This window comes from Macrobrachium rosenbergii, chromosome 7 (assembly GCF_040412425.1).
Source record: "Macrobrachium rosenbergii isolate ZJJX-2024 chromosome 7, ASM4041242v1, whole genome shotgun sequence".
Classification (NCBI taxonomy): domain Eukaryota; kingdom Metazoa; phylum Arthropoda; class Malacostraca; order Decapoda; family Palaemonidae; genus Macrobrachium; species Macrobrachium rosenbergii.
This window is the reverse complement of record NC_089747.1, coordinates 14,964,307-14,990,910: the sequence shown is the minus strand read 5'-3', so window position 1 is coordinate 14,990,910 and position 26,604 is coordinate 14,964,307. Positions and strand designations below refer to the sequence as shown.

The 26,604-nt window shown below is 34.6% G+C and overlaps 1 protein-coding gene across 5 annotated transcripts in view; it reads right to left on the bottom strand.

Annotated features, from left to right (window-relative positions):
• Positions 1-26,604, bottom strand: part of LOC136840157 (glutamate-gated chloride channel-like) — a 500,113-nt gene that overhangs the window by 429,291 nt on the left and 44,218 nt on the right. For all 5 annotated transcript variants that reach the window (XM_067106604.1, XM_067106605.1, XM_067106606.1 and 2 more), the window contains exon 2: positions 26,136-26,285. The gene's annotated coding sequence lies outside the window, so the exon portion shown is untranslated. The remainder of the gene's footprint in view (positions 1-26,135; positions 26,286-26,604) is intronic.

Here is a 26,604-nt window from a genome sequence, read left to right as displayed (position 1 = left end):
ACAGATACACAGACACATATGTGTGTGTGTGTATATGTATATATATATATATATATATATATATATATATATATATATATATATATATATATATTATATATATAATTATATATATACATATATACAGAATATATATATACAGTATATATAACATATCTATATATATATATATATATATATATATATATATATATATATATATATATATATATATATACAGAGCACAGATCAGACGCGCAAGGCGCTCATTCATACGATGAAGCAGATAAAGGGCAGGAATACGATGCGATACGCATTTTGTTTTAATCCTACGTTTCGTGACAACATCGCCACATCTTTAGGGATTTTCTACAAAATAAAATATAATATGTTAACATAAAATAAGAGCTGATTATAAAATCCAGTAGTTGAAAAAAGCTAAAACAATTTTAATGGTAAAATTACAACTCACAGACTTAAATTACATGCACACTTGATTAAAACTGAGAATATAGGTACAAAAAAATTATAAAAACGAAACGAACATTTAAATATCTCGGCAAATTATATATAAATAAAAAGAACGCCAACACATACAATAAAAAGCAAAAATTATACACTCATAAAACTACAGCTGAAGATACTAAACACACAACCAACCTTTCAGCATCAAAGATAAAACACACTAAAAGTAAACAACGTCAAGCGGTACAAAGACTGACAGAAAATTTAGTCTAAAAACAACGGGACAGCAGAGGAATGGTTGTTTAGAGTCGGAACTCGTAATTTGATATTTAACGTTTCCAAAATCAGCAGTTCGTTGAGTTCCTTTGTTTGGCCAATAATTTTAAAATCTTCGTATTTGATGGTACTTTTACATTTGATAATGTGGTTCCTTATATAAGAAGTTTCCGGGTTAGATAGCTTACAACCAGTTCTATAACTAACGCCCCGATGAGAATCGGCCTGACCCTGAGAAGACGCCGGGTAGATCCAATATATTTTCCCAGATTACATCTGGGACAAGTGTATTCATAAACGACGCCCGACGTCATCAAAGGGCAGAGCCGATCCTTAAACTTGAAGAGCGAGCCAATGGTCTTAGGATTCTTAGGTATAAGCTTTAGATTTATGGCTCCAAAATGTTTATGTACGATCTTAGTGAAATCTCTCCGAAAAATTGTCATTTAGTAGATACGGAAACTGGCATAAAAAGAGGTAGCTTAGGGACGTTAAAATGTAAAGGATGTTCAGAAAACTTTTGTTAAGAAGTTTATTTAAAATTTTATAGAAGATCTTAGAAGGAAAGCAGTTATCTGAGAAGTACTGGAGGAGAAAAGTAGTTTCGTTGTGGAAGAGAGTCCAGCTAGAGGTAAGAGACAAAGCACGATAGAGCAAGGTATATATAGAGTTAAGTTTGAAATCGAGAAACAGAAACTATAGAAGTTGGAACCGAGACCAGTAAATGTTTTCTTTCTAAAAATTGAGGTACAGAAACTGTCATTTTCTTAGAGACCAAAATATCTAAGAAGGCTAATTTTGAATTTTGTTCTTTTTCCATTGTAAAATTAATATTACTATGGTAATTATTAGAAAAATCAAGAACTGGTCTGCATCGAACTCATGTTTGAATAAGATAAAAGTGTCGTCCACATAGCGTGAGTAGAACAGAGGGCGGAAGGCCAGGGCCACTCGTCCAAAATGCGCTCCTCCAGGAGCACATGAAAATGTTCGCAAAGGTAGGGCCAGCGGAGACCCCATGGCCATGCCCTCAATTTGTTTAAAAAGTTGACCATTAAAACAAAATGCCGCAATGTCCAGCACGGCCAATTCTAAAAGGGCTTTAAAATTCGAGTAACTGAAGTTAAAATAAACAGACTCAGGTTCGGGGAATAGTTTATCAAGAATAATGTTTATGGTCTCTCTTACAGGTACGTTGGTAAATAGTGACTCGACATCAAAACTAGTCATAAATAGGTCGGAATCCTGGGATAAAATACGTTCTTTAAACTGTTCTTGAATTTTAAGAGTATACTGATTTTTTGGTCATGGTTCCAATAGAGGGACGAGAAATTTTGCCAGTTTGTAGTTAGTGTGTTGTAAGAGGCCAAAATAGGCGGAGAGGAACATTATCTTTATGTATCTTGGTAGACCATACAAAATTCCGTAAGATGAACCAGTGGAGAATAAACTGGAACACTTTTTCATCAATAATGTTGTCCTTTTTCAAGCTTCTGAGATATCTATTGATTTTATCCTCCACTTTAAATATGCTTTGATAATTAGGGGCACCCACTTTGGAACCTTGCATGCGATCACTTAAAATAGTAGTCATTTTGTTATTGTAATCATTTTATCCAATATTACCGTTCCTCCCCTTATCCGGCCTCCACAATGATAATGTAGGGTCTCCACTTGGCCCTGTTCCTTAACAGAGACATTTTCATGTGCCCCTGCCTCCCGCATTTTGGACGAGTGGCCCCTGGCCTTCCGCCCTCCTGTTCTACTCAAGCTATGTGGATGACACTTTTATTTATTCAAACATGAGTTCGATGCAGAACCAGTTCTTGGATTTTTCTAATAATACCATTGTAAAATTAATTTACATCCTAATGGAAAAGAACAAAATTAAAAATTAGCCTTCCTAGATATTTATATATATCTAAGGAAATGACATATTTATAAATATACATACTCAATTTTATAATTCATAATTATTTTACTGGTCTCAGTAGTTCAGTTTTATAGTTTCTGTTTTCTCGATTTTCAAACAACTGCGGAATTTATACCTTGCTCTATCGTGCATGATTGGCTCTTATTATCTAGCTGGACTCTCTTCCACAACGAAATGAACTTTTTTCTCATATACTTATCAGATAACTGCTTTCCTTCTAAGATCTTATATAAAATTACATATAAATTTAACAAAAGTTTTCTAGACATCTTTACATTTTAACGTCCTATAGCTTCCTCTTTATGCCAGTTTCCCGTATCTACTAAATACAATTTTCGGAGAGATTTCACTAAGATCGTACATAAACATTTTGAGCCATAAATCTAAAGCTTATACCTAAGAATCCTAAGACCATTGGCTCGCTCTTCAAGTTTATGATATATCTGCCCTTTGATGACGTATATATATCGTATTCACCAGGGAATACACTTGTCCTTTAGATGCCAATCTGGGAAATTATAATGATCTACCCGGCGTCTTCTCAGGGTCAGGGCCGATTCTCATGAGGGCGTTAGTTATAGGGCAAACTGGTTGTAAGCCTATCAACCCCTAAGCTTCTTATAAGGAACCACATTATCAAATGTAAAAGGATACCATCAAATACGAAGATTTTATAAATTATATATATAAATAAAGGAACTCAATAAAACTGCTGATTTTGGAAACGAAGCTAAATATCAAATCCGAAGTTCGACTCTAAACTCCGTTCTTGTTATCTGTCCGTTGTTTTTAGACTAAATTTTCTGTCAGTCTTTGAAAAGCCTATTCAGCGACTCGGTTGCGTAAACCATTTAGCCATATGTTTTATCTTTGATGCTCAAAGGTTTTGGTTGTGTTTTAGCTGTCTTCAGCTGTAGTTTTTATAAGTGTATAATTTTTGCTTTTTGTATGTGTTGGCGTTCTTTTATTTATATATACATTTGCCGAGAGATATTTAAATGTTCGTTTCGTTTTATAATTTTTTTTGTATATATTTCATATGGTTTAATCAATATGCATATATATTTAAGTCTGTGAGTTATATATTATACCATTAAAAATTGTTTTAAATGCTAAGCAACTACTGGATTTTATAATCAGCTCTTATTTTATTTAACATATATTTTATTTTGGCTGAAAATCCGATGGAAAATGTGGCTTTCTTGTTGTCACTAATAATTTATCCTAAGGATTAAAACAAAATGCGTATACATCGTAAACACCTGCCCTTTTTGCTTCATCAAGAAATATATATATATATAATATCTATAAAATATATATATATATATACTATATTATATATATACAGTATATATTTCTTGAAAGGGGTTCAATATTTTTAGCTCACCGATTCTACCAGCGTTTCTGGAATGGGGACATACCATGACTTTACATACATATATATAACGACCACTATAGGATACCTATATAAATATTATTCATATATAATACGCAAGCAATACATATTTGCGGATCTGACCTAAATATATATATATGCTGTGTTAATATATACACCATTCAATGGTGTTGGTTTGATTATTGCTATCAATAAACAACAGGCGTCTTAAATTCTCAGTTTACGCTGAAAGGGTTTCTTACAAGTACCCTAGTTTTCTAAAGTCTAATAAAGGATAAATGAATTGCCACTTTTACAACTGTTAGAAGTAAGTTCAAAGTCAGATGGAAGCGAATGAATCAGTGTGCTGCCACTGAGGTCCAGCTCTATGGCCAGGATGTGCAAGGACAGCAAATCCTTTTACAGTGCACCACGTGATAATGCGCTGAGACCATTCACTGTAGAACACTTAATATTTCCTATTCCTACACACAGTATATAACTACAAAACTTTTAAAATATGGAAACGTACCCTAACTTATCTTTTTATTTAAATAATTTACCTCCTAACTTCAATTATGAATCATAGCACTTACCCAACACAACAGCCTTCTACGCCTTAAGTACACAAAGTCACATTTCTACGATGCTTACGTCATTTCTTCTTTCCTGGTTTATTACTCATCTCTGAAGGCACACTTTTCGTGTGCATAATATACACATTTTTATATATATGCACATATTCAGGGTGTGTTGCATGTTAATTCCACACATGAATACGCATACTGTTGGTGTGCAAGTGAATCTGCATGGAATGGAATATAAAATTTGGGCCAAAGGCCAAGCGCTGGGACCTATGAGGTCATCCAACGCTGAAAGTGAATATGTATGGATACATGGTGACAGGGCACACGTGTGTGTGTGCGTGTGTGTGTGTGTGTGTGTGTATGTATGCATGTATGCATATATATATATATATATATATATATTATATATATAGTATATATATATATATATATATATATATAACCTATATATAAAGAGAGAGAGAGAGAGAGAGAGAGAGAGAGAGAGAGAGAGAGGAGAGAGAGAGAGAGAGAAATGTGCATAGAATAAGCGCAGGAACAAATGAGGCAGAACATGTAAAGTTTGACTGGGTTGAAAGTGTTCAAAACACGTCACAGTCTCTTTGCCTGAAACCATTCACAGCTCTCTCTCTCTCTCTCTCTCTCTCTCTCTTCTCTCTCTCTCTCTCTCTCTCTCTCTCTTCTTTTTTGTGACCTTTTGCCGCAAACGCTGCATCAAAAATAGACTCACACAAACAGGTGTTATTGACGGAACGTAAATAAAAGGAAGGACCTATCTTTACCTCGCAGGGCTGGGAGAGATGTAAAAAAATTCCCTTTTCAGACTTGGAATCCTTCTATATACGTCAAATACCTAAAACCTTCTAATCGCAATATAAACCATAATTCACTATGCCCATAAAAATTATTGAAGAAAACTGAGATATTTATGTTAGAATAGAATATAGAAAGAATATAGAATTTAGGCCACAGGCCAGGCCCTGGGACCTACGAGGTCATTCAGAGGTGAAGGGGAAACTGAGAGCAGAAAGGTTTGCAAGGTGTAACAGGAGGAAAACCTCGCAGTTGCACTGTGAATAAATTGTTAGGAGAGGGTGGAGAGTAAGATGGAAGAAAGAGAATATGAACGGAGGTATAGTAAAAGGAATGAAAGGAGTTGCAGCTAGGGGCTGAGGGGACGCTGCAGAAAACCTTAAGTAATGCCTACAGTGCATTGCAAGAGGTGCACTGACACTAACCCCCCTACGGGGGATATTTATGTTGAAGAGCAATGAGGAAAAAAACTATGCATCACTAAACGACCTTTCAAGACTATATTTTAAGTGATCTTAATCTAACTTGATAACTTTTTCTACTTTTTTCCTCTATGCTAAACCAGGACAGAAGTATATTAGTACTTCAATTCGTAGGTCTCCTTCCTTTTAATATAGGATTATTTCCTGCATTTATATAATACGCAAAATATTCTAGGTTACCTCAACAAAATTCATTTCTTCAAGATAACAGGCTATTTTTAAGTTAACGATCGCTCGCTCGCTCTCTCTCTCTCTCTCTCTCTCTCTCTCTCTCTCTCTCTCTCTCTCTCTCTCTCTCTCCACTCTCCACTCCTTTAGAAACAGGAAATAAAAGGTAGTTCTTTCTGCCTGTCTATTTATATGACTCTCCTATCTATCAATCTATTTGCCCTTCCTCCCTAATCCTCTCTCTCTCTCTCTCTCTCTCTCTCTCTCTCTCTCTCTCTCTCTCTCTCTCTCTCTCTCACCTTTTAGAAACAGGAAATGAAGTGTAGTTCTTTCTGCCTGTCTATTTATGTGACTCTCCTATCTACCAATCTATTGCTTCTTTCCCCTAAGCCTCTCTCTCTCTCTCTCTCTCTCTCTCTCTCTCTCTCTCTCTCTCTCTCTCTCTCTCTGCCAAGTAGCACGATCCACGGTAAAATCGCCAGTATTTGCCACTGTAAAGACTTTCACATACTGTATTCTCCCTCTCCCTCTATTTGCCAAATATATTTGCTTAATACTGCTCCAACTTCTCTTGAAACCGCAATTTCAAACATATTGGAATAAAGACCATCGATACATTTAAAATCGTACAATTATTTACAATTATTTTGCTGAATTCATCCACTCCAGATTAAATAAATCCCCCGTTTACCAGAGAGAGAGAGAGAGAGAGAGAAGAGAGAGAGAGAGAGAGAGAGAGAGAATGGTTAAGTTACAATTTTACTAAAAGTTAAATGACGTCTCAGTAACCGCCTGATCTTTAATGGAAAACAAATTCTCGATATTTTTTACCCTTTCGTTCATTAATCTCATTTATCAGGACATCAATCACATTCTTCCTTCGTAAAATAAAAGCGTATTTCGCGAAATCGGAATCTGTGTACCCTGAGTAAGATCGTGTGCGTATGTTTACGAATCAAATTGCGTCATGCAATCGACTGCAGAGCTAACAATCAATTCTGGCAGAAGCCACTCAAAACGGTTCTGTGATTTAAGGATACCCAGCATTTTTGGGTGGAAATGAGAGAGAGAGAGAGAGAGAGAGAGAGAGAGAGAGAGAGAGAGAGAGAGAGAGAGTATGTTAACCAGCTCTTCCTTCAGTTATAAGAATATAATTTGTACAATTTGGGGGATGTCAAGGCGAGAAGACTTGAGACACGGGGTATATCTAACCTCTACACGAAGCTCCAAGGTCCGTAAATGTGACAGAGAGAGAGAGAGAGAGAGAGAGAGAGAGAGAGAGAGAGAGAGAGAGAGAAGAGAGAGAGGGGGGGGCATGTTATCCTTCTCTCACTTTAGTTATAAGAATATAATTTGTAAAATTTGGGGGATGTCAACGCGAGAAGACATGAGATACCGGGTATATCTAACCTCTACACGAAGCTCCTAGGTCCGTTTATTTGGAGATAAATAACTAAGAATATGGCAATAAATGTAACTATGAATACTGGGTTTGATAAGAAAGAGGTAAGAATAGTGTGGAAGGAGAAGAAGGATGATAAAGTGCCTAGTGTTAAAGATCGCCGAAGTGGAAGACGGTTATAATGATTATGCAAAATTGAAAGATGGGGTCACTGGTTAAGCAAAGAAGGTCCTGGGTTATAGCTTCATAAGAAGAATGCAAGAAGTGCATGGGGGAAGAATAAAATCACAGATTTAATTAAAAAATTTAAGATACAAGAAAGGATCGCATGCACTATTCTGAAGATACACCATTAAATATTCTAAAGTGCTGCTGATAAAGGCAGGTCTGAATAATGCCAGAATTGAAATGGAATGTCAATCTTAGAAGGTAAGTCAAACGGCTGAAAGAATGGAAAAGTGACAAGATGCTGCAAAATAGTGTGATAGTATATTTAATGATTAGTGGAATATGTATACAGGAAGTTAATATTCTTAAAAATTAGGTCACGGCCATAGCTGTTCCTATGAATAACTGTATGGTAGGATTTTGATTAAAAAGAGAAAGACAGGCAACAGGACTGCCCTCTCGACAATGAAAGTGGCGATAATCAATTTCTTATAAAGAAGAAGTTGTAGGAAAAGTTTCCGAGTGAAGTGACATGTCAGGTTAAAAGCGAGTCATGTAACAGAGTACAATGTCTGATGACTGTTTAATCTACGGATGGAGTGAGAGGGAAGTCAGGGAAAGGTTGTGAATGAGTATGTAGTGGATGCGTTTGCAGATGAGTCATAATTGATGTTAGTAAAGAGAAGCTGCAAAAATTGATGAGAGTTTGAAGGAACTTGACAGAGGAAATTGTGAAAGTGAAAAACTCGAGACTGGTTATAATGATAAATACTAGGAAGAGGAAGTAATGCGTAGGATTGGAAGGTGAAAAAATTAGATGATTCACATTAGCATTTGGAAGCAATTTAAAGGGTGATGGGAGGTTTTGAGGTGAGGTGATTTACAGAGTGAAATAAGTGAAGAAGTTGAGCTGATTAACAGCTCTCCTAGGGCTGGCCCGAAGGATTAGACTTATTTACGTGGCTGAGAAGCAACTGGTTACCTAGCAACGGGAACTATAGTTTATTGTGGAATCCGAACCACATTAAGATAGAGGACCTCTACGTGGGGTTTGGAAGAGAAGAGGAGATTCTGCGGTAGCTTAGAATGAAGAATATATAAGCGGACTGCTTAGCCAACTTACCAGTATGAAAGTGGAACATGAGTGCAGACCGAAACGCAAGGAAAAACGTGGAAGCTGCTAAGTTGAATAATTTTCCTATGACTTGAAATGATGTGCGTTGGAGATATATAGATTTGGTTGCGATGAAAAGGTTAACATCGGTGAACAAATGAATCAACGTTTTAGGGTAGGTTAAGCAAGTGAAGAGAACGGAGTGAAAAGGCGAAAATGGAGCATACCTCGAAACTATTCGGAGGATAAAGCACAGACTGGATAGACTGTTCCAGACGCTGGAACGAGAAGTGCCATAATATCTATCAAGAGCAAGAGCGTGAGAACGACACAAATGAGATGCAATGTACTTTGTATCAGGAGGGAAGAGCGCTGACGCAAAGCTTAAGAATCATTCGTCCACACTATAGTGAAACTTGTCACAAACACATGTCGGCACCTCATCGCACAAACATCACGAGCACGCTAAATACAAATCAACGACTTACTGGAATTCTAACCAGTGCTTCAAACGATTATCCAGCACTTGCCAAAAAGTTAGTTCTCCCCTCACATCACTGACTTGTTTTCAACCTGCTTGTGATAAATGTGATAAGTTCCTGAGGTTTTCATGACCTATTTCATGTGGCTTATGCTTTGATTTCTTTCATAAGAGTTCATCCTTGATCCTCTATCGCTAAAGAACGAGGCAGCGACTGCTGCTTTGTTTTTTAAGCAAGCCACCCCCTATTAAGGGAAATTGCTTATACTTGAATTAAAAAAATTGCGTGGCCACATTTTCATGAACTTGAACATTTCTAGTAAAAAAATAAATTACTTCCAAAAGGAGTTGGAGAATGATATTTATATATATATATATATATATATCAATATATATATATATATATATATATATATATATATATATATATATATATATATATATATATATATAATATAGTTTATTTCTTACGAAATGATGTTCTATATATATATATATATATATATATATATATATATACATATATATTATAATAATATATATATATATATATATATATAATATAAACAATAATATTATACATATCCATATAAAATATATATATATATATATATATATATATATATATATAAATATATATATACATATCATAATAAAACAATAATATTTGCGTATCCATTAAACAACCATTACGCAAATAGCTATCCGTCCAAACAGCACATGAATAATCGACAAAAAAAAGTAAAAAAAAAATACCCTGAAGTGAATTGAATGTTCCATCTTTATTTCTCAAAGCGAAGCCTTTGAACTCGAGGAGCGAATTTTCTCTGAGGGAGATATAAAAAGCTGATGGCGGTATTAGCGTTTCCTTTTGGAAGTAACATCAAAGAGGGGGCACTTTTCCTCGCCTACTTACGCGTCGATTTTTAATGATGAGCTTAATCAAAAAGAGAGCAACACGTGGGGTGATCAAATAAATAAAAAATTAAATAAAATAAATAAGTAAATAAGCATTTGGACGCGAGGGACGATTTATGTTTAAATTAGCCTAGTTACATGGCGGCTGGACTATGACGAAGCAAAGAGAAATGAACGAAACATTAAGATCCGCACTTGTTTTTTGCAGCTGTGAACACTTGCTACCGTGCGCCGAATTTATATGATTAATGTGAAAATAATAAAAAAATGACAAATTTTGGGGGTAATTTTTATTTTTCCTAACATACAAACCTGAGGTCTTTACATAGGAATTACCTTCCGCTTGCGCTGAAGGTAATTCCTATGTAAAGACCGATGGTTTGTATTCGCGTAGGAATAAATGGAGATAAGCTGCATTAATATGAGCTAAGAATGTAGAATAACTGAAAGTCGAAATAAAAAAAAGTTATTAAATTTTACGGCAGAGAGAGCATTGGAGAATTCTAATGTCGATAGCTATTTTATTGTTCTTTTGTTAAAGACTGAATTTTTAACTCCTTGTAATATCGTAAGAGCCATCTCATTGTTCTTTAGTTAAAGACTGAATTTTTAACTTCTTGTAATATCGAAAGCCTTTTTTTTTGACAGGCAGTTTATTTTATATTGCTTATGACAGAGTTGCATGAGTTGCATGGTGCATTTGGAAAATTGTAGGTTATAACTGACAGTGGATAATATGTCAATTATATAACCTATAATTTTCCAAATGTACCGTGCAACTCTGTCAAAAGTAATATAAAACAAACTGCATGTAGAAAAAAAGGCTTTCGATATTACAAGAAGTTAAAAATTCAGTCTTTAACAAAAGAACAATAAAATAGCTCTTTCGATATCATAAAAAGTTAAAAATTCAGTCTTTAACAAGAGAACAATAAAATAGCAATCGACATTAGAATTCTCCAGTACTCTCTCTACCGTAAAATTCGAGTGGAAAGAATATAACCCCAAAATAAGAAGTACTGACAGGAGACGAATCATAAAACATGAAATCTAATGTCAATGATTCTCATTTATTTATAAAATAATTTTCACGACTGAACGATTTTGCCGCTTCGGTTGCAGTTCGAAGAAAAGCGGATCTGCTTACTCGCATTTTTTGCGTGCAAACGACGTCAGTAAAGCGGTTTTATAGTATATTAACTTCATACAGGAAGTAAAAACGTCCTCGAATCATACCTTGCGGAATTTCAATAATTATCATATCTGCTTTAATTTCCAGCTATGCATTTTTTATTCAAACGAAATTCCTGTTATATGATCAACACGTGTAATATTTTTCGGATATGTTCCCAAGGAAATAGATGCATAATCACAGAAAAACACATCTCTCTCTCTCTCTCTCTCTCTCTCTCTCTCTCTCTCTCTCTCTCTCTCTCTCTCTTATATATATATATATATATATATAATATATATATATATATATATATATATATATATATATATATATAATATAATAATCTATAATCTATAATATATACAATATATATATATACACACGTGTAAAATCATTTCGATAATATATAGGCGCGTCCAGAAGGTGGGCCTAGGTACCTTCACTCTGCATAACCTACTTTTACAAGTACCAGTGATGACAGATGATGGAACTGGGGTTATATGACGGCAAGTCTGAATGGTTTCTACATCCCGCAAACCTATGATAAAAAAATAAAAACATATGGGTAAAAGTTGTATTTCAAGAAGCTTTCTCTCTCTCTCTCTCTCTCTCTCTCTCTCTCTCTCTCTATATATATATATATATATATATATATATATATATATATATATATATATATATATATATATATATATATATATATATATATCCTATCACTTCCACCACCTATTCATAGGGGTCTTCATATATTATAATTATTATGTCGACCTTGACCTATACTCATATAAATGTCTACTTCGTACTTTACCGTTAATGAATTACTTTGCTTTACGGTGCTCTATTACTCTCCAGCTTTATACATAAACACACACCCAAATGCCCATGCATACACACACACACATATACATACATATATACAGTATTATAAAATCCACGTGGATTTTATAATATTCTCAAGCACGCGTCCCTTCGTGCTCCATTGGATATATACAGTATGCACAAAAATGTATATATACACACACACAAATTTATAATAAAACGTCAGAGCGTTACCCTCTATTGCAATAAGACGATCTTTCGCTTAATCTACAAATCCGTAGGGGAACACAAGAAACCTCTGGCTTGTGTCGCAAAAGACCTGCGTGAGAGGGAAGGGCGTGAGAGAGGGTCGTGAGCTGACTCGACTGTCAAGGGGCCAGAGAGAGAGAAGATAAGCTGCGCGGAAGTTACGGCTTTCTTAGAGAGAGAGAGAGAGAGAGAGAGAGAGAGAGAGAGAGAGAGGAGAATATTCGTACACAAGCCTGCAAGATCAAGCTTATATACACAAGAAGTCAGACGGATCAGCCAATGGCAAAAATACTCAATTCCTTTATAATAATAATAATAATAATAATAATAATAATAATAATAATAATAATAATAATAATAATATACGAAGGGAATAGACCCTTTCTTAAACAGGTCCTATTAAAAAGGATGGCTGTATTATGCGAATTTATCTTCTACAGTATATTTTCTATTTTCCTATAATTCGCTTTTCAGGCTCAGCTGAACAACATCCTGAGCCTGAAAAGCGAATCATATGAAAATAGAAAGATACTAATATAAATAAATTCACATATCTAATAATAATAATAATAATAATAATAATAATAATAATAATAATAATAATACTACTACTATTATTATTATTATTATTATAAAATCTGACAAGTACCACTCCGTAACACTTCCAGACTCTCGTAAGTGGAGGACGAATCTATATACCGCCTATGCCTCACCATCCTGTCCAAAATCTTCTACTACAGTCCTCAGATAAGGGGAGCCACCAAGAGAAGCAGCTGAACCTCTGACACCCACACACTATAACAATCAAAAGATTCCTCGCTGGTTTGTGTTATCAATGTGTAGACCACCTAGATACAATCTGTTTCGCTCCGTAGGATAAAGAACACCAATTTCAATTAAGCTCGGTGTACTCGACGCTATTCCTCATATTATTCCTCGAATGCCATCTCTTGTGAAAAGCGTCCGTAGTATACTAATTATACTAATAGAAAGCACAGTATTCAACAACAAAAAAACTCGCACTGGAACTTGAATTGGCGCGTGAAATAACCACAACTTGCTGGAACTCGTTCGATTCGATATTCGAGTTTAGACTCGCATGCTAGAACTGTACACTCGTGAAAATTCTAGCGCGAGATCTCGACACAGCAGTAAATCGAACGAGAAATGGCGTCGTCTACACCCAGCTTTACTGACGTTCCCCTTCGTAAAACTAAAGCACAATTCTATTTTGGAAACGAGCACTTACTATAAACCTTCTGGGAGCTTTGAAATGTAACAGTCCCTTCCATACTACTTAATTTCTGCTTTTTATGGAAATAGTTGCAAAGTTAACTAACTGCATCGTCGTAACTAGTTCTCTTAAAAGTGCTCATCTGTACTGAAGCCCGTCGATCCATTGTAACTTGGTCAGTCTTAATAACCTGTTTGATAAATCAATAGAGATCTTGAGATCTCCCTTGTCGCTTCATAATTCAGGAAAGTTTTGAATCCCATCTTCTGCAATATTTTTACATTTAAAAAAATTAGTTATGCATCCCGTTTCATGAGCACACTGACTCTGTTGTAAAATTATCCCTGCAGCAGTGCGTTAATGTGCGTAAATTCTCTGTATCCAATAATAAGCAGAATGAGTGGCGCTGAAGTGAATCATTAACATCACTGAACATCCAAGCATATTTGCCGTATCAAGGTCAGAAATATTTACTTGTATATACGAAGTGCAACCCTTAGAGAATAATTCATTCTCAGAAATAATTAAACACGCCTTTATTTTGCTCTGAGAACACGACGAACTCATATTCAAGGTTATTAATTATGTACGTCACAAGATACGACCATACAAAATACCTGTGTGTTACTTGAGAAGCTTCCAGTTTCACTGTTGGTTTTATCATTTTATTTCATTAATTACTCAAGGATTTCTTCTTTGGATTGCTAATTAATTCTAAATATACATTTTCATTGTATGTACGTTTTCAGTGATTTTACATTTAGTTCATTCTTGTTATTCACTTCCTTTATCTTCTTCACTTTTCCAGTTTTGTTTTGTTCCTATTTGCTGATAATTTTTCTTTAGTTTTCATGTTAAATTTATGTTAATTTTAGGAAGTAAAGTTGTATTTTTTGTGAATAATCAATCCTCGTTATTTCATTACTTGAAATCAAAGTTTGTCTCAGGTTTATATCCTGAATTGAGGAAAAGAAACAAACAAGTATAATATGCGCCGAAATTTCTTCGGCGCAATCGAGTTTTCTGTACAACCGCTACAGCGTATAATCAAGGCCAACGAAAATAGATCTATCTTTCGGTGGTCTCGATATAATGCTGTATGAGCCGCGGCCCATGATATCCTATATCGTTGCCAGAAGCACGATTATGGCTAACTTTAACCTTAAATAAAATCAAAACTACTGAGGCTAGAGGGCTGCAATTTGGTATGTTTGATGATTGGAGGGCGAATGATCAACATGCCAAATTGCAGCCCTCTAGCCCCAGTAGTTTTTGTGATCTGAGGGCGGACAGAAAAAGAGCGGACAGAAAAATGTGCGGACAGAATAAAGTGCGGACACGGCAAACTAAAAATAGCAAGTCAATTTCGTCTCGGTAAACACTCTAGGTACGAAGCAGTTTAATTGAGACTACTATATTCACAATGCAAGATGAAGTAACTCAGATTAAAAACTAGGACAGTTATACAGTTTCACTACTGTAAAATAATTATTCATTCTTGTCATAAATAAAGTTAGTCAGAGAAGAAGAAAGAAATACCAGAAAATAGAAACTGCAGTGGAAGTGATTCTAGCTCTGTATCCAGCTTGAAAACTGTGCCAGTGAAAAGGAGAGAGAGTAAATTGTCTTGCATTTGCTCCGCTCAGGTTCACTGCGCTGGCGGATCGTGGGACCAACCCATCGGTGATGACCAACCCTTTGACATATAACAGTTTTCAACATCCTTCCGGCCTAGGAGGCATTCGCAAACGAACCCACAACACTAAATATTTTATATTTTCTTTCCTTTGCAGATTCTGTATGTATATGTATGTGTGTATGTATGTATGTGTGTATATATATATATATATATATATATATATATATATATATATATATATATATATATATATATATATATATATATATATATATACAAAATAAAAGATTTTATACTTTCTTTCCTTGCAGATGCTGTATGTATGTACGTATGTATGTATATATGTATATATATATATACAGTATATATACAAAACAAAATATTTCATATTTTCTCTCCTTGCAGATTCTGTATGTATGTATGTTTGTGTGTTATATATATATATATATATATATATATATATATATATATATATATATATATATATATATATATATATATATATATATATCAAGAGTATCTATATCTAGTAGGAGGGAGAAATAACTCTGATAAACTAACTGTGACAACTACAAAAGACTCTCGACGACTTCCTCTTGGGTGAAAAAAAAAAAAGTTAAAATAAAAAAAAAAAAAGCTAATCTTCAAAAGAAGAAAAAAATTCAATTCGACTCCGTAAAAACTTGGACCATTTGGTAGACAAACTTCCTTCAGCCGAGCCACCCTCCTACTTTCTGAGCAGTTTGAGACGAGCCTTAACTTTCCCTGGGCCCAAAGTCAAATATCAGTTCGCCCTTCCCTAAGTGATATCAAATAGCGGGACAGACCGCCAAAAAAGCCTCCCAAACAAAAAACGGATGGAGAGCGTGTCGAGTTTGAAGGACGTGTCACGACAGACGGACCTCGTTGTAAAGGCGTCTTAAACTTCGCCTTAAAAATGGGAAAAAAAATACAGAGTATAAGGTATTTCATATATATACATATCTCGATGTACTCCACAATGGTTTCTCCTTCGTTTTCATTGTGGAGTACATCAGGATATTTTATCTTCGTGATTGAGAAGAATACAACTATATATATATATATATATATATATATATATATATATATATATATATATATATATATATATATATATATATATTTATATATATATATATATATATATATATATATATATGTATATATGTATATATATATATATATATATATATATATATATGTGTGTGTGTGTGTGTGTTTTTTTCTGCTGTGTATGTGTGTACACCTACCCATACGAACACACACACACACACACACACACATATACATATATATATATATATATATATATATATATATATATATATATATATATATACATATATAGAAATAATCAACACACAATCATGTGGAACAGAAATAAACAAAACTCATGTCAGGATATTACGTATGTATATATATATATATATATATATATATATATATATATATATATATATATATATATATATATATATATATATATATATATATATATATATATGCATATAAGGTATATACATATAAATTACGTATTACCCTTAACAGGTATTGTTACCAGATGTTACTTGTCTGTGAGAGCTTGTATATGCTGTAAAGCAACACGTAATCTAACTAATGTATATCATTTTTCAAGATATCATATTAATATGAAAACACTTGCAATATCTTCAACGTTCCTGTGAGCATTACATATTGTCTGTCCGAAATTCTTCGATAACGATCGACAGACAATTAGAAAAGTACGTAAGCCATTGTGTTTCCCAGCTCTTATTCTGGACATCTGCTTCAATAAAGCCGTGAAGATATTCTATAATAAAAGAGAACAAGAAGAAAGAATTTCCTAAGAACACCATTTGTTCGCCTTTTTGCAATGGCTTTGAATAGATCAAATCAATGGTGAAAATGCTCAATGTGAATCTTTTCAAATATCAGCAATGTAAAGAACATGTTCAATTGAAACTAACCTCAACAGAGTAGCACTTTATAAATCTTATGCATGCACAAATTCACTTTGTTTGGAAGAGCAAGGAATTATCTGACAAATAAATCACTATAAACAGACAATTAGAAGTAGTGTTTTATTGAGAGAAAATGATGACAAACTGCTTTCGGCGACAGCAGTAAAACACCTCATTTCTCCAACATTGCCTCTAGTATCACCGTTGCAAGGTCACCTGTCTGGTTTTTTTATAGTAGACATTTTGGCTCTTGTTCTCAACAGCTCCTCAGCTGCGACAGAAAGTCCTTTCAACTATACCCCCTCTGCAACCTCCTGCCATCTTTGTTCATTGTTACAATCATCCCTCACCCCAAAGAGGTATGCCTTGTTGAATAAAATATAAAATTTTTAATTAATGTCAAATGTCATAAAAGTTTTTGTTCATTGTTACAATTATTCCTCTCAGATGTGTTGAAATAAAATATAAAATTCTTAATTTCAAATTTTATAAAAGTCTTTGTTCATTGTTACAATCATCCCTCTTGTTATACCTTTAGAAATAAAATTTTAAAATTCTTAAGCTCTGTTCATTGTTACAATCATGTTATAAAGGTATGTCTTTGTTCATTGTCAAATGTCATAAAAGTCTTTTATCCCTCATCCCAAGGAGGTATGAGGTATGCCTTATTGAAATAAAATTTTTAATTAATGTCAAATGTCATCAAAGTCTCTGTTCATTGTTACAATTAGCCCTCAGCCCAAAAAGGTATGCCTCGTTGAAATAAAATATAAAATTCATAATTAATGTCAAATATCATATAAAGTCTTTGTTCATTGTTACAATCATCCCTCAGCCCAAGGAGGTATGCCTTGTTGAAATAAAATTTTTAATTAATGTCAAATGTCATCAAAGTCTCTGTTCATTGTTGCAATCATCCCTCAGCCCAAAGAGGTATGCCTTGCTGAAATAAAATATAACATTTTTAATTAATGTCAAATGTCATAAAAGTCAGTAAAGCCTCTACAAATATACCATAAGTGCAACTAAAGCTTTCATCGAAGCTATTTTTCTTCACTCAATAACGTTTCTGGATAAGCACATAAGCAAATGGAAACGACACGTTGGCCACCTTCTTGGTGTCAGTCATTCACATACAAACAATGATTAGGAGCATTCCTAATATTACGCCCCCTGAACTAACCTTCCAAAATCTTTAAATACCTCTCGACGACAATATAATATCCACTGATATCAACAAGACCTTAATTGCAATGAGATCCAGATCGGAAACACTGTTTTTAAAACACACCCATCTGTTACTGAAAGAAAATTAACGATATTGTATAACATAAAAATCAAAATAAAAGAGAAACTCATTAAGAAATTAGGAGAGAGAGAGAGAGAGAGAGAGAGAGAGAGAGAGAGAGAGAGAGAAACATTCTCCTTCTAAACCTTTTTACTGAAAGGAATGAACAAAAACGGTAACACAGAGAGCAAGGGAGAGAATATTTACCTTCCTAACCTTTTTATTGAAAGGAATTACCAAAAAATGTAACAGAGAGAAGAGAGAGAGAGAGAGAGAGAGAGAGAGAGAGAGAGAGAGAGAATGTTTACCTTCCTGACCATTTTATTGAAAGGACTTACTAAAAAAGGTAAGAGAGAGAGAGAGAGAGAGAGTTACCACATGTGAGAAAAGGAAAGGCTAAACAAAACTGAGAGAGAGAGAGAGAGAGAGAGAGAGAGAGAGAGAGAGAGAGAGAGAGAAGTTACCACATATAAGAAAGGGAAAGAAAGGTTGAATAAAACTACAAGACAAAACTGACCAGACCCATTTGTCCTCTCATATGATCAAGTCATCCCGACTTTCCTCAAAGTAACCATCAACCCAAAACAACCTAAAACTCGAGAGATTCAATAAAAGGGAAGAGCCTGCTCGAATGAAGATATACTGTAGACTTCCACGTTGAATGCAGCGCTTCGCTTAATTACAGCAGACTCGAATGTTAGCATTCCACTCCCCGGGTTAGAATTCCCTTTGTAATTACTATATGCTAATAATTACCTCCCGATTCCCCAGTCGACGGGGTCGTCGCTGTGTTCAAGGAACGCCATACACACGTTATTACGGAATGGAACAGAGCTTCCGTATGTACTATTTCAGTGGTCATATTATCTTTAATGTCAATATAGTACTGTCTATTTTTACGCTAACTGGGACTGGAACTGAGAGAGAGAGAGAGAGAGAGAGAGAGAGAGAGAGAGAGAGAGAGAGTTAATCTAAAAGATTCTACTTCTCAACCTTTTGATTTACAGGAATTACCAAAAAAGGGGAATTGAAAAGAGAGAGAGAGAAAGAGAGAGATAATCCAAAAGATTAAACTTCTCAACCTTTTGATTCACAGGAATTACCCAAAAAAGGGAATAGAAGAAAAGGAAAAGGAGAGAGAGAGAGAGAGAGAGAGAGAGAGAGAGAGAGAGAGAGAGAGAGAGAGTGAGTTAATCCAAAGATTCTACTTCTCAGCATTTTGATTCACAGGAATTACTAAAAGGGAAGAGAGAGAGAGAGTTAAGAGAGAGAGAGAGAGAGAGAGAGACCTTTTAATCCAAAAGAATCTACTTCAAACCTTTTGGGAATTCAAAAAAATGGGAATTGAAGAGAGAGAAAGAGAGAGAGAGAGAGAGAGAGAGGAGAGAATTAATCCAAAGATTATCCTTCTCAACATTTTTTTATTAAAAAGAGATTAAGAGAGAGAGAGAGAGAGAGAGAGAGAGAGAGAGAGAGAGAGAGATTTCAAAGTCACGTAAAAAAGTCAAGCTTTAAAAAGCTTATAGGGTTTTAACTCTCGAGGGCCAAAAGTAACGCAACATTATTAATGCCCATTTCATCATTTCAGTCAATTATATTCTAATATGTAAACAGCAATAAAGGTCAGGCAGGACTTCAAACACTTTTCTCAGTGCCAGTTTCCTCTATGAATATATTCATACACTGAATTATAAATACGCACTGGCAACTTACTAAATGAGTACATTTGAATGCACGCATTACAAAATGAAAGCGTCGCGATTAAATTTTATCATCAAAGATTTTGCTGCCACGAAGAATTAATAAACTGTCCTCATAATTTATATTTTACTTAGTCTGTAACGGCTAATAACATGCGACTTTATAAAATTAACATTTAATGGTGAAGTTTTAAGGGCTGTTATTGAAACATATGCTGGGGACGAAGGAAAGAAAATAATAATCTCTTCTCATTTCTAACGAACTGATAGATTTTATGGAAGGTGACATTTTCTTTCAATAGGTTATAGGGGAAAAATAATATCACTTTCATCTTCCCTGGAAATGAATAAATAAATCATTAAAACAGAAACGAACCCGAAAGCAGTTCCTAATTAATAAAAATTCAGGAACGTCTTTGTGCAATGATACATGAAACTGCCTTCAGCCTTCATGAAACCTCTGCAAAATTAAACAAGTAAAAAATGAGCCGAAGTTTCTTCGACGCAATCGAGTTTTCTGTACAGCGTATAATCTGGGCCACCGAAAACAGATCTATCTTTCGGTAGCCTCGGTATATTGCTGTATGAGCCGCGGCCCATGAAACTTTAACCACGGCCCGGTGGTGGCATGGCCTACATCGTTGCCAAACGCACGCCTTTGGCTAACTTTAACCTTAAATCAAAGAAAAACTACTGAGGCTAGAGGGCTGCAATTTGGTATGTTTGATGATTGGAGGGTGGATGATCAACACACCAATTTGAGGACGGACAGAAAAATTGCGGACAGAAAAAGTGCGGACGGACAGACAAAGCCGGCACAATAGTTTTCTTTTCAGAAAACTAAAAAGCAGCAATACTACGTAACAGAAAAAAGGGAAAGTTAAGTATACCTTAGTTTTACCAGACCACTGAGCTGATTAACAGCTCTCCTAGGGCTGGCCCGAAGGATTAGACTTATTTTACGTGGCTAAGATGGTTACTTAGCAACGGGACCTACAGCTTATTGTGGAATCCGAACCACATTATAGCGAGAAATGAATTTCTATCACCAGAAATAAATTCCTCTAACTCTTCATTAGCCGGCCGCGGGAATTGAACTCCGGCCCATCGAATGACAGTCAGAAGCTCAACCGACTCGGCCAACAAAGGGCTAGAGAGCATTATTATTATTATTATTATTATTATTATTATTATTATTATTATTATTATTATTAAACTTAAGCATTTTATGAAAGACCCATAGAATACCAAGTACTGTGGCACCCGGTAACTCAATCAGGAGGGAACGTGAAGGAGTATGGTTTCCGAGCTGATTGGCTAAATGACTGATTTGTGGCCATTATAACTGGCGTCACAGCATCTAGCTGATACACACCAGTGTTGCAACGCCGGTGTCTGCACCGCCACACCTGTCATTGATCATCTTGAAGCCTAGATCCTAGATAAAGCAGTGCTGACTTTATATGATTTCTCTGTAATAAACAGCAATCCTTTTATTAATCGTAGAGAGAATGTCATCATGGGATGCTAACGGAAAAAAATAAAGAACGATGTGGATAAAAAGAATAAAGATGAGACGCAGAGAAGCAAGAATAAACAGAATGATGTGCATAAAAAGAATGAGGATGAGACGCAGAGAGAGGCACAAAAAGAATGAGGATGAGGACGCAGAGAAATAAGAATGAAAAGAATGAGACGCATAAAAATAATGAGTATGAGACGCAGAGAAACAAGAATAAAAAAGAATGAGATACATAAAAAGAATAAGGATGAGACGCAGAAAAACATAAATAAAAAGAACGAGATCAACAGAAAATTGCAACAAAAAGAATGAGATGCAAAGGAAAAAAGTCCAATAAAAGATTGAGTCACACAGAGAGGAAAAGAATAAGGAAAAGTGTAAGAGATGCTAAGGACAAAATGACAAAACGTGTCTATAAATGGCCACCATCACGTTTTTTTCTTAGAAATAATATTACCGCGCACGGAATAGATATTAAAATGTATCTACAAGCAAAGTTTACGAAAATAAATTTTCTCTATTCTCTCTCCACAGCCTTTACTTTCTATATTTCGAAACCCAACAATAAACCTGAAATGAACACTGAGTAGGTGAAAGTATCGTGTGATGACTCGTCAAAATGACATAAAGGCTTTAGACGCCATTAGCGGAGAAATTAGGAAATGCAGAACCTTACACGGAGGTGTATAACACAGTTATAGAATGCATATATAGAATTTATTTACTAATATACTTATATGAATCGAGATCTATTCATTCTGTTGTTCATAAGGATACGCAGTCCTTACTGTACAGTCACCAGCTAAAGTTCAGCAGAATCGAGATCTGTTCATTCTGTTGTTCATAAGGATGTACAATCCTTACAGTAACCTGATAAACTTCAACAAACATAAAAGGAGGAAAAATATTTCAGCTGTAAAAGATTTCCGTTTTACCACGATTCCAAGTCAGGTGAGGGATATCTGGAATACGATTATCGCTTGGCGCCTCAGCATATTAATTTTATCCTTAGGCAAAGCAAGCAGAAATGATTGAACTACAGAAGGATTCCAACTAATCGTTCTTGAAAATGAGAATAAAACTTGAATAGAGACTTCGCCTTGATGCACAGCTTTTCTGCACATCACAAATGTGTACGTATGTATGTCAATAGATATACAAACTTTACACACACACACATATATATATGTGTGCATATATATATATATATATATATATATATATATATATATATATATATATATATATATATATATATATATGTGTGTGTGTGTGTATATGTATGTATATGTATGCGTTTGGAAAACTTCACACAAATTTTGCAACTACTGCAATAAGAGAAGAGGATACGTTCTCGTCATGTTTAAAATCTAACGATGGTGAAAGCTCTTGCCAGAGACAAACAAGATCAATATATATATATATATATATATATATATATATATATATATATATATATATATATATATATATACATATATAAAATCTATGGCATAACATATTAAAAGGTGTTTCCCTTCCTTTCTCACACGTTGCCAATACTCCAAACTACGAATGTCAAAGCAGGATCAGAATATAACAATTCGTAAAATAAATATGCAATCTCTGCAGAGCTCAAAGGAACAAGCGTGCTACACCCCACTCTTCAAAGGAATATCCTTGATAAACCTTCTCTTCAGCATTTCAAAACTGAAATGATAAAATGAAAAAATACGGAAGTTTTGACATGAAATTCTGCGTATCAGCCAATTCTTGAAATTCTGCGTCGCAGCCAATTCTTTCGTCCAGATTATTTCAGATCTCTGTGGATGGGGATTACTGGCCTCCAGTCATGAGGTGACACTAATCCATTGTGGTTACTGTTACCCAGACAGTCACTTAAAGACAAGGCATTCTTTGGGGTCATTTTCATCACCAAAGCAAAAAGTTGATTTACAATGCTTTCAAATACATCACATTGAGGAACCGACAAGGAAGAACCGTAATAGCTTTCAGGAAAAAGGGGAAGGAAATCCTTACTCTTGAAAAACGCACAAGTATTATGTAACAGAAAAACTAGCCATTACACTTCTGTCGAACCTATATCAACGCAAGTTAAAACATTTATAAAAGGTTAAAACGTTCAAAATGATCCAGTTGAAAACTCCCGTAAAAAAAACTGCAAGTTAAAACACTTAACAAAAAAAAATATTCAAAATGGCACAGTTGAAAAATCTCGTAAAAGAAGCTTTCAATTGCATCATGCAAGAGGACTAAGTGAATGTTGTTAGGCATCAAGAGCAACTGTAAAACGAACACAACAAAAAGAATGTTGCATTTGATTTATATTGATTCATTTGTCAATGACCTCGATTCCGCTGACGAAGATTCCTCATAACGCATATGTTTAGTTATGTATGTATGTATGTATGTATGTAGGTATGTATGAATGTATGCAATTCTGAGATATTTTTCATATACATATGTTACACTACAGTGTATACTTCAAGCGTTCGGCTCTCCGACCGGCCAATGAAGAATTAGAGGAATTTATTTCTGGTAACAGAAATTCATTTCTCGTCATAATGTGGTTCGGATTCCACAATAAGATGTAGGTCCCGTTGCTAGGTAACCAGTTGGTTCTTAGCCACGTAAAACAAATCTAATCCTTCAGGCCAGCCCTAGGAGAGCTGTTAATCAGCTCAGTGGTCTGGTTAAACTAAGATATACTTAACTTTTCAAATGTACGATGGAATTACATTCAAACCATTTTTAAGGTGTAAAAACAAATATGCAAAAATTAAAGAACCTGATTTATGACCTTGGCAGAGTATTAGTGTTCCTAAAGAGTGTCGATTTAGTAGACTCCACATGGAACCACACCCTAAGCAGGCACAGTCCATGTTCTTCTCAGCTCTGGTTGCGACCCACAGCAGCCATCTAACTACAATAATGGGATATAACGGGAGCGGCCTGAAGCATTCAGACTCGCTCGGGAATCGTATCTGTACCCTCTTGCCGGCAGGGCGTGTCCTAACCAATTAAGACGCCTCCTCCCCATCCCCTCTCTCTCTCTCTCTCTCTCTCTCTCTCTCTCTCTCTCTCTCTCTCTCTATATCTCTATATATATATATATATATATATATATATAATATATGTATGTATATATATATGTATGTATGTATATATATATGTATATATATATATATATATATATATATATATATATATATATATATATATATATATATATATATATATAAAAGGAACATCATAACCGTGACATTTTCCCTTTTAATGGCGATCTACGACTGAAGAAAAACAGCTGTGAATCAAAACAAGCTTTCAGTGAATTATTAACATTGTATCAACAAATTCCTAATCAACGAGACACAGCTGATTCGTTCACTGGCATTAATATGATGAATTCCTGCTGACACCAAACCTCTCCACGTTCTCAACCCAAAAACAATATGACCTTTATACTCATTCTACTTGAAATGACCCTTTAAACCACTTTTCTATCCTTTATATAAACACAAAAAGAAACGAGAAAAGAAAATCATAACTTTCATTTTTTACAGGTTATCACAAGACTCTTTAAGCAACGCTTCCACGCACCCAGAACAGTGTCCCGTACGAGAGGCCTTGGCGTTGATGCGTTGATTAACTGGGAAGATAATTTAGCAGCGGGAGAATCTCTATTAACTCTTATATATTATCTTTCTGGATTAATAAATCTCGGGGGAGGTGACGCGGAGATAATGAATGAGCAAAAGATGTAATCTACAAGATGAGGGAGACGTCTAAAATAGGCGCCCCCTCTGAAAACGCGGAGGGAAAAAGTGAATCGTAAATTTTAATAATGAATTTATAAAAAAAAAAATATTAGTGTGTTGGAAAGAGATTCAGCTGGAATTATTATTATTATTATTATTATTATTATTATTATTATTATTATTATTAAATATCGAATTCACTATACCATGGGAATAGTTACACCCAAAAGGGTGATGTGCTTTGCCCCAGCAGGATTCGAACCACTGCCTGATTTGGAACCAACTACAGGCAGTCACCATATATATATATATATATATATATATATATATATATATATATATATATATATATATATATATATATATATATATATATATATATATATATATATAATTATTATTACCTAGTGAACACATTCAAGCAACCATCTACCACTCAATTTTGCTAAAATTGTGAGAAACAAAACAATAAAAGTCCGGAGAGAAGCGGCAGCACTTATTTCACGTTTACCCTTTTATCAAGTAACCAAACCCATTCCCAAACAAATGGAAAACAATCCGAGTCTATGAGAAAACGTTTTGAAACGGTGACTGTGATGGAAAACTAACCTTTCAACAGCAGGTCCTCACGTCATCAAAAGCAAAACGCCCTCAGGTTATGATCACGTCCGAGTTCGTTCTTGCGTTTTGTTAACATGTGCTCGAGCATCAAAAGCGTCGTTTTGTTTTGTTTTTTTAACTTCTGGTGTACATTCGAGTCTGTAAAAAAAAGATACAATCTTGAAGGAGTCACATTACATTAGTCATCTCTCAACTTCTGGTGTGCATTCGATTCTAAGAATACAATGTTAGAGGAAAACATTACATTAGTCATCTCTCAACTTCTGGTGTGCATTCGATTTTGTAAAAAGGGAATCGAATCTTGGAGAAAAACATTACAATAGTCATCTCTCAACTTCTGGCGTGCATTCGATTCTGTAAAAAAGGAATCGAACCTTAGAGGAAAACATTACAATAGTCATCTCTCAACTTCTGGTGTACATTCGATTCTGTAAAAAAAAAAAAATCCAATCTTAGA